This window comes from Peromyscus californicus, unplaced genomic scaffold (assembly GCF_007827085.1).
Source record: "Peromyscus californicus insignis strain IS unplaced genomic scaffold, ASM782708v3 Scaffold_4__1_contigs__length_199733344, whole genome shotgun sequence".
Classification (NCBI taxonomy): Eukaryota; Metazoa; Chordata; class Mammalia; order Rodentia; family Cricetidae; genus Peromyscus; species Peromyscus californicus.
The window spans coordinates 153901247-153911853 of NW_026294562.1; the positions used below are offsets into that span (position 1 = coordinate 153901247).

The 10607-nt window shown below is 38.4% G+C and overlaps 1 pseudogene; it reads left to right on the forward strand.

Moving 5' to 3' along the window:
• The first annotated feature begins 327 nt into the window (after nt 1-327).
• LOC128123992 (glyceraldehyde-3-phosphate dehydrogenase-like) lies at nt 328-9858 on the forward strand (annotated as a pseudogene).
• The last annotated feature ends 749 nt before the right edge of the window (nt 9859-10607 follow it).

Sequence of the window (10607 nt, forward strand, 5' to 3'; positions counted from 1 at the left end):
GGATTACAGGATCAGAACAGAGCATGTGGTCAAAACAAGGTAATCACAACAGGTAGTCATAACAAGGTAATCATAGGTGGTCACGTGACCTTTTGAAACAGAGTTCCAAGATGGTTATTAACAAGTTTTTGAAACAAAGACACAATTACCATTCCTGGAACAGGCAGTACAGAACCATTTCTACTTATGGTTTCGGATGAGACATAATCCAATCTTTGAAAAGCAGAGGTTTAATCATAAACAGAACTGAACCTAGTTTGTCTTTATCAGTTGACTTTGAAGATTAAGACAGAGGCAAGCTGGTTCACTAGTAATAAAAATGTGAATATGGATGAGAATTGGAACTTAGGATACCTGCAGAGGATTCAGAGGACTGTCAGCTTGATTGTCCCTGAGAAGAAAACCACACTGAGAGCATCACTGCTGTGGAAAAAGTATCAAGAGTGACACACCGTCACCATGCAGAACCCTGCAAGTCTCCATGGTCTACTTTTGCTTCAGTTATACAGTCAAAAAACTCATCATTTATTTTTGATGTTGCTAGTTGTGGTGGGGATTGGCCCTTAATGGAGAGAACAAAAATATTTACAGGTAGGTAGATCAGTTAGGATGGGACGGTAGAGGCTGATATTTGAGGCATGATATGATTATGATTCAGTAATGCACTCACACAACACAAGCTGATGCTACTTGATGTTACAACCTATTATGGGAGTTGGTCCATAATAGAGGGAAGAGTAATTATTTGGACACAGGTAGACATAAAGGGATTGGATAGGAGAGGTTGATAAGATAGTGGAAATGGGGCAGATGCTAAGAAACATCTTAGTGGGCATCTGGACTCAAAGATTTCCAGTGTGTAACTTGTTCCCAGTATAAATACTGGAAGTCACAAGGTCTGCTCATCATTTTTATAAGACTCACCTAGGTCAGAAACATTTACCCAGCTCCCAAAGGCAAATTCCAATTCCAAACAAGGAAGCAGATTCTAGAACCAATCTGTGAAAGGGCCTTCTTCAGCTCTTCATCTCTAGACCTGAAAATGGAAGTAAGGTAAGGATATATTCCAAGAATGTTCAGAGAGTTACTGTCTTGGAGTTTTCTTTATATCAATATTCCTGTGTTACTACCACAAAATGCAGTATGTAGGGTCCAGAGCTTCCTCCTGGGAAGGCTTAAGACAGAAGCTTACTTTTGAAGCAAGGATATGGCCTGTCTTAAAGCGACTTTTCTTACTTCCCGAAATCATATTCATGTCTGTTGTTTCTTAAAAGAGGAAGGTTATATGAATATTTTGTTTCCCAGTGCAAAACCTGGTGCAACAGGTTCATTGTTTGATGTTTCTCAAAGCTGATCTCTAATGCTTGTATGTTGCATTCAAGAAAAAACTGATGGTTAGAATTTGAATAACCAATGAATGCTACAGGAAGTGTTTATTTACAAAGACCACAGGTCTTAGGGACAGTGGAAAAACAGAGAATAATGATAAAGCAAGAGAGTGAAGGAAGTTGTCCACTGCTTAGCTCTAATAATCACCAGAAGGAATTGGTACTGGAGAAGGAGAGAGGGCGTGAGGGAGGGGGAACAGAGGTCTTAGTTACAGGTCAGTAGTAGGAGTGGAAAACTAGATGCACGGAGAAGCACTGCTGTTGTCAACACACAGCTGACCAAGAGAAGGATAGAAAATACAAGTCTCAAGCATCTTGCCTTTTACACTCTTATGTCCTTGGAAATGTCACCATCTGCCTCAAACAAAAGAAAGTTAGAGAAAAGGACAGCTCTTAGGGGTGAGACAAGGCACTTCTCTGAGATGTCATGGAGCAGCAAGGTAAATGGAAGGAAAAACTTTGTCACTTGCAAGTCTTCTTCCACCATGAGGCTTTTGTCATCAGTGAAAACTCTCCATCTTCTACCATCTTCTAGAAACATCTATGGAGAAGGCTCCTGTGATGTTAGGTTTTTCTTTCTCATTTACTGCACTCCACTTAGCAGTCCTCCATTAGACATGCCTGTTTCAGGTCCCTCTCTGCAGCAGCACTCAGACCTCACCTCTCCTTCCTTCTTCCTCCTTCCTCTGCTGTGTGTCATGTCAGAACCACATCCATCCACAGACTGTGCACCTAAGTGTGTCCTGCTGCTCTACTAAGCTGTGTTGGGCCTTTACTTCAATGTCTTGCCCATGAACAGTGTCAGTGATTTGTCTGTGCTTGAATAATTGTGAATACGCTCAGGGCTCAAGACAAAAAGAGTTAGGAAAGCTGAAAATTTCTTTATCACTTTGTCAGGGCTGGTCAATGACCATTGTTGCATTTGTCTTTTTTACTTATACATGATTCAGCATCTGATGTTGTAAACATTTCCATGTGTGCATTCATTCATGAGTAAACAAAGGCAAGGTCTCACACAATCTGAGATGGGGATATAAATACATCCCATCTTCACTGTCTGATACACTGAGGCATTTCTAGGATATATGGTTTGTAAATAAAGATAAAGAGAATTTTTACCTCTTAAATTTTAAATTTGTATGCTTTTCTTTCTCTTGACTTATTACTTTTATGAAAATTTCAAGCACAATGTTGAATATAACAAGACTAGTGGCCGTACATGTTTCATATTTATTAAACAATTTTGTGTTTGCCCAATTCAGAGAGCCTTTGGCTATCTCTGTGCTGCATTGCTTTCACCATGTTAGGCTCCCCTATTTCTTTTCCAAGTTTCTTGACAGATCATCACTCTGGGTGTCATTTAATTTTGTCACTTCATTTGCTACATATTTTGAAATGATCAATTTTCCTTCATATTTATGCTCATTACATTAATTAATTAATTTATTTAGCCATGTTTAACCACCCTTGCATTTTGGAATAAAATTGACTAAATCATTGTGAATACTATTGATATTTTATTGTCATTTTTTTCTGTATTATACATAAAACAATTCATTGTGATCATATTCACCCACTGTCACCCTCTCTAAGCAATGATCAAATCTGTTGACATTCTTCTTCCTCCCAACCAGTCTATTTTCTACTTTCATATCATTTTTTAAAATTTATTTACTTATTATGTATAGAATTCTGCCTGCATGTATGCTTGCACGCCAGAAGAGGACAACAGATCTTATTATAGATGGATGTTAGCCACCATGTGGCTGCTAGGAATTGAACTGAGGACCTCTGGAAGAGCAGCCATTGCTCCTAACCACTGAGCCAACTATCTAGCCCTCATGTCACTTTTTTATGATCCACTGACTGTTCAATCTTTGTAAAATTGTATGTTATTTTATTGTTTCTTTTGTTGACCATTTATTTTATGTTTAACATAATTTATTGATTGTATCTTCAGGAATTTCACATTATACACCCTAATTTACTCACATATCTTTGGGTCGGCTGCTTACCTAGGACCAGTCTGACTATTTTAAGCTGTTCATACCCTAAGATTGTTCCATGGATAAAAACCTTGTGCTCCTATGGGGTGATCAAGGCTCCAAGAATGAATGATATGATCTTGGTGAACACAACTGAGTTTGGTGGGTGATTTTCTTCAAAGCTCTTATGTGACATTAGTTTGTAAGGTCTTCTGGATGCTTTCCCTAAGCTAGGAGCTCTGCTTGACATTATCAGATGATTTCTCCTTTATGAAGGCCTCTGTCTAGAATAAGAAGTTATCCAGAAGGATCCTGTGATGCAAAGCTTTCTATGTGAGTACTGTTCAGGCTAAGCTACTGCAAGCACAGGAACAGCCCTCGTTCTGCACCCTTGGCCAATGAGGGAAAGAAAAGCTTTCTTCTCTTCAATTGTCTCTGTGGCTTCAGGGGTGAGAAAAAGAAGCCTATTAAGGATGTCTGTATGGAGAAGTGGAATGGAAAGAAAGCTCTGAATGAAGCTACCTGCCCAGCTATGCTGTTCTCTGTTCCAGACTGTTTGCATCCATGTATAGATCTCAAAGCACTTCTCAGGGGTTGGGACACTATTCCCAAATGGAGGTACTCTCTAGTTTCCTCTGCAGCACAGCCCACACTTTTCATGCCAGAGACCTGTGCCTTTGCATGTAGGTACAAGTCACAACCAGAACAATATTTACTCAAAATTTTCAACTACCCTTGATCTTATGGTTCATTTGCTCATTTGTTATAGTTTGTAACTCTCCCCTGTAACCCCACAGAGAACAGGAAACTGATGATATAATCACAAACAGAAAAGTGCTTGATGTCCTCCAAGGCTTCGATGCCTTCTAGTTTTCAAATTTTAAAATGAAGACTCAGCCTTTCTAGCATAAGAAGTGTGACTGTTCGCACACAGGTCTTCATAAGAAGTTCCATTCCCTTCATGACTTTCACTCATGATTCCATTTTCCCCATTTGGTAGATCCCTTACACTGACTGAGGGCAGCTATGGCTTGTGCCAGGATCTCCCATATTCCTACACCGGAGAAGGAACCTCTGCCCTGGAACAGAAAGAAAGTTTCAGAATTCTGTCTCTTCCTGATACAGCATAAGATGCTTAGCAACTGTACTGGGACCACCAACTACCCCAGCATCACTAAAGGCATTGGTCTGCAGATAGACTGAATAGTACAAACTGTATTTAAGAGAAGTTTCTAGTACTCTGAGGGTTTGATACATTACTTAATCTTTGCAAGCCTGTTTTCCCCTCCTTATGAATCTGTGCCAGACATTCCCACATAGGCAGGTGGTCTTGACAGAAAGTTTCATGTGTTCATATCTCAATTTACTTTGAAGGAACACCAGTGGAACATTCTCAAGCATGGGTCCATCCATCCCAGCCTGGAGCACTGACAACACAACAATGAATGGAAGTTATTACACTGAAAACTCACTCTGTGTCACCATGGACAAAATCTTGAGTATTTTTACTGTCATCATTTGCATGGTTGGGCTGACAGGAAATGCCATAGTGCTGTGGCTTCAGGCCTTCCACATGCAACCGAATGAATTCTCTCTCTATATCCTCTACCTTGTTGGGGCTGACTTCTTCTACCTTGAAAAGTCCTTATCATCCTAAGCAATGAGAAGAATGAAAACTAAAACAACTTTTCATTTCATGGCACCTAGGCAGAATACTTAAAATGCTTATGAGATTCATAGATAAAAGACTGAACCTAGAAAATATTATCTTGAGTAAGGTAACATTTTCTGTAAAATAAATTTTCATTCTTAAATGCTGCTACATTTGACAATTTAAAGTATAATTAAGAAAACGTAATATGCGCATGTTAAAGAAATGCATAGTTCAATAAATTTGCTTGGATAAATATAACTACTTTACTCAAAACCAAATCAAGACAAAAAATACTTCCTTGCCTCTGTGAGTTCCCTCTGTTCCTCCAGTCATAACTCTGTCTTGGAGGTCAGTACTGCCCATATTTGCAATTTAATGTAAATTTGAGGGTGCAAAATAAGAGTATATCATCATGTTGTGTGATACGTGATAAAATAGTTGTTAAAAGTGAACACACTAACATATAGATGTATTTACACCCAAATACATACATATATATATATATATATATATATGTACATATGTAAATTTCCTTTCTGTCAATATAGTAAGAGCTGCTTTATGAGAAAGTTCTAAATGCAATGCATTATTAACACATAGAGATCCTGTGTTGTAAATTATTTTTTTCATCTTATATATTTGTTACTTCATATTTTTACGTGTTTTTCCATTTTCTGTTACCACAAAAGTTTAGTAACCACCATCATATTATGCAGTCTGTCTGTATGTATTGACACTTTACAATAAATTACACATGTAAATGAGGTTTTAGAACAGTTTTCTCCTTATGTTGATCTTACTTCCACTTGAGTTAAATGGTAACTCCATTTAAATTAAAACTCCATTAATATATGTATCTATTTTAGGAAGTAGTGGGTTTCAAAACAGTTTTCATAAGGCCTATAGTGTCATACTTAACCTTTCCCAAATTCCATCCTCTACCTTGCCTTCCTATTGAACTTGGGCTTTGAAACAGTGTTGGAAATGTAAGTATTTTGTGATGCTTGAAGATGGACTATCTGAGTTTTACATTATGAAATGTGCGTGACACTTCGGGATGCAGTGCGGAATGTCAAAAGTCTTCATAGACTTCTGCTTTAAGTATTTATTATTATTATTATTATTATTATTATTATTATTATTATTATCCAGCTAGTGGTTGATTATACAAACTTTAGTGCATAACTATTGGGCAGAACTCCACCCATATTTTATCCAAGGAAAAGAACTCTGCACTTTTGACAGTTGAGGAATAATGTGCTGTGTATCTGTCTCAATTTTACAATCCATTTATCTGTTGTATCATGGCTAGGTCTCCCATGTACTGAATCCTATAACTAATGCCCCCAAAAACATACACATACAACACTTTCTTTTACTAGCGAAAGATAGGCCTTTGTCAATTATTTTATTTTAATCTCATATGTCTTTATTTCATAGTGGGCTTCTGGCCACAATATGAATTAAGTGTGTTTTTTATTTCATTATACTTAAATTCAGTTCTCCAAGTCGCTCTGTTTCAATTATCATGTGATATGAAGAGAGGATAGAATATTGTGTCTGATGGGTTGAGTGCTTGATAAATAGCTTAATGGCTCTACAACTCTATATATAATATAATGGAGGTGGGGATGTATGGAAAGGGGGAAAGCTCACATAAAGACAGAAAACAAAATGTGGCAGGAAAAGACAAGAAATATGTATTGAAGGACACTTTTTCAGAGTCTATCACTTGAAAGAATTCATGGCAGAAACTCAAGTAAGAACTAAAATACTATGGGGTGGACACTGCTTGCTGACTTCCTCACTTGGCATCTCTGAGGCAATTGTTTAGATAACTTTCTTATAGAGCTCCAGACCACTAGCAGAGAGAATGTCAAAACCAAAAGTAGGCTGAGTCACCCTACATCAATTAACAATTAAGATAATCCCTCAGAGATATCTTCATAAGATAAACTAGGAAAGATTTTCAATTAGGACTTCTAAAGGGATCCTATTTGTATCAATATGCCAGTTTGATAACTAGGACATTCCATTTGTCAACTTACAACACAAACACTTCATTTAAAGCAATAATTTTTCTATTCCTTGTCCCTGAGCTCTCATTTTAACATCACCACATAAAATACAATCAAAATTTCAAAGTCCCATAATCTTGAAGTTTTTAAGCAATTAAAAATGGAGGGGGGAGAAAAAGGGAATCCGTGGCTGATATGTAGAACTGAATTGTATTGCAAAATAAAAAAAAAAGAAAAAAAATTCAAGAACTTTTCTAAATCAAAAGTTCCTTAACTTGAAGCTCTTACAAAATAAAGAACAAACAATATGTGTCTTGCTCCAAAATGAAAGAAGTAAAGAATAGCAAAATAAATTAAAAAATCTAGCAGTGTAAATGCAAATAATGTAGCTCCATATTCAGCATCTGGAATTCACTCAATGTATAGTTGTCTAGCTCCAAAAAAATTGTGCAGGCCCATTCTCCAGCTCTGCCATTTACAACAAACACAGTTTGTTTTGTATTCTCTATCAATTACAGCAAACACAGTTTGTCACATAGACTCAGGCTTTCTGCCCTCCACACCTGCCTTTGTCCTTGAAACCATCTGATGCCTGGCACTGTCATTTCTGATATGCTAGGGAGCATGATGGAAGAGAAGTGCCTTAGTTAAGGTTTCTAGTTGCTGTGAAGAGTTACTATGACCATGGCAACTCTTATAAAGGAAAACATTTAATTGGAGCTACCTTACAGTTCAGAGGTTTAGTCTATTATCATCATGTTGGAGAACATGCTGGGAAACATGTTGCTGGGGAAGGAGTGGAGAGCTCTACATCTTGACCCACAGGCAAAAGGAAGTGAACTGTGTGTCCCACATTGAGCATAACTTGAGCACATAAGTCCTCAAAGCCCACCTCCACAGTGACACACTTCCTCCACCATGGCCACACTTACTGTAACAAGGCTATACCTCCTAACACTGCAACTCTCTATAGGCCAAGCATTCAAACACACAAGTCTGTGAGGGCCATACCTATTCGAACCACCAAAAGAGGGGTCAAAAACAACCACAGTATTAGGAAGTCTGCTGTGAAGCTGTCTTTCCAAGAAAAACAATACCAGAACAATGACAATATTAGTGGATATGATAACACAGAAGGTAAAAATTTCAAAGTTCCACCCCTAGACAAAGAAAGACAGACAACTAATAAGTTCTGGCAGGGGCAGAGTTAGCTTCTCACAGGGTTAAGCCCAGAGTGGTCAGCCCTTATTTTAGTTAGAGTTTCTATTGCTCTGAAGAGACAGCATGATCACAGCAACTGTTATAAAGGAAATAATTTAATTGAGGATGGCTTATTGTCATCATGGCAGGAAACATGGCCACATGCTTGCACACTTGGTGATGGAGAAGGAGCTGAGAGTTCTACATCCGGATCAGCTGACAGCAGGAAGAAAGAATAACACTGAACCTGGATTGAGTTTCTGAAATCCCAAACTCTGACCCCAGTAACATACTTCTTCCAACAAGACCACACCTACTCCTACAAGGCCATACCTCCTAATAGTGACCCTCCCTATGAGCCTATAGTGACCATTTTAATTCAAACACCACATTATACCTTTTGGCCCCCATAGACTTGTGGCTATATCAGATACATTCAGTCCAACTTCAAATATCCCTGTAGTCTACCAATCTCAACCTTGTTTAAGAGTCCAAAGTTCAAAGTCTCTTTGGAATCTCATTTAATCTCTCAACTATAACCTCTTGTAAAATCAAAATGAAAAAGCAGATCACATCCTTCCAACATATAATGGCACAAATAAACATTACTCTTCCAAAATGGAGGACAGGGATGGTAGTGATGAAATACTGTACCAAAACAAGACTGAAAACCAGCTGAGAGAACTCCAACCTCTGCATCTCAGTGTCTGATGTCAAAGAGCTCCTGAGAACTCCACCTCCTTTCAGCCAATTTGACAGCAATGCAGTTCTTTCCCTTTGTTTGGGGTCCACTTCCTGTTAGCAGTCAAGGTTGACAATAGAAAGCTTGTTATCAATGGGAAGTTCATCAGCATCTTCCAGGAGCAAGATCCCACCAACATCAAATGGGATGATGCTGGTACCAAGTATGTTGTGAAGTCTACTGGTGTTTTCACCAGTAGAGAGGCCTCAAGCCACTTGAAAATTAGGGACCCAAGGATGATCATCTCTGCCCTTTGTGCTGATTCTCCCATGTTTGTGATGGGTTGGACCATGAGAAGTATGATGATTCATTCAAGATTGTCAGCAATGCTTCTTACACACTCAACTGCTTAGCCCCTCTATCCAAGGTCATCCATGTCAAATTTGACATTGTGGAAGAACTCATAATGACAGCCCATGCCAACACAACCACCCAGAAAACAGTGGACAGCCCTTCTAGAAGCTGTGGTTTGATGGCCCAGAACATCATTCCTATATTCACTGTTGCTGCCAAGGCTGTGGCAAGGTCATCCCAGAGCCCAACCAGAAGCTCACCTGCATGGCCTTCTATGTTCCTATCCAAATCGATCTGACATATCACCTGGGGAAAGCTGCCAAGTATGATATGATGACATCAGGAAGATGGTGAAGTGGGCAACCAAGGGCCCACTAAAGGACATCACAGGCTATCCTGAGAACCAGATTGTTGCCTGCAACTTTGAAAGTGATACCTACTCTTGTTTCTTTGATGTGGGGCTGGCAGTGCTCTCAATGTCAATTTTGTGAGGTTTGTTTCTTGGTATGATAATGAATACTATAGCTACAGCAACAGGGCAGTGGATATCATGGCCTACATGGCCTGCAAGAAGTAAGAAGCCCTGGACCACCTACCCCAGCAAGAACACAAGAGCAAGAAAGGTCCTGGACTGTAAAGGAGTCCCTGTCCCAGCTCAGGCCCCAACACTGAGCATCTCCCTCACAGGTCTCATTCCAGAACACCAGCAGGAAGGGAGGGGCTTAAGGATTCCTATTCTCTTGAATGCTATTAACAAAGCTCACTACACCCAAAAGAATGTGTTTGTTACTATATTGTAAATAATTATGCAAAGTTGAATATGCCTAATTATCCAGGAATAAGAAAATAGATACCTAAATTTGAGGATATTCATTCAACAAAGCACAGAGCGCTATAAAACAATGAACTATATCTATATACCTCATTAGGAATAAAAACATAAATGTACTAATGAGCATGAAAAGGTATTATAGAACAAAAGAGATAATATAATATAAACATGTCACTTCCTTTTTAATATTTTTTATTTAAAACAATTTTTAATTCTCTTTCTTGATTGCATCTTTGTGTGTTTTTGGTATCAGGGTAATGGTAGCCTCATAAAAATAGGTTGGTACTGTTCCTTCTGTTTCTATTATGTGGGATAATTTGAAGAGTACTTGTATTAACTCTTCTTTGAAATTCTGATAGAATTCTGCACTGAAACCATCTGATTCTGGGCTTTTTATGATTGGGAGACATTTAATGACTGTTTCTATTTCCTTGGGTGTTATAGGTCTATTTAAATTATTTTTCTGGTCTTGATTTAATCTTGGTATGTGATAC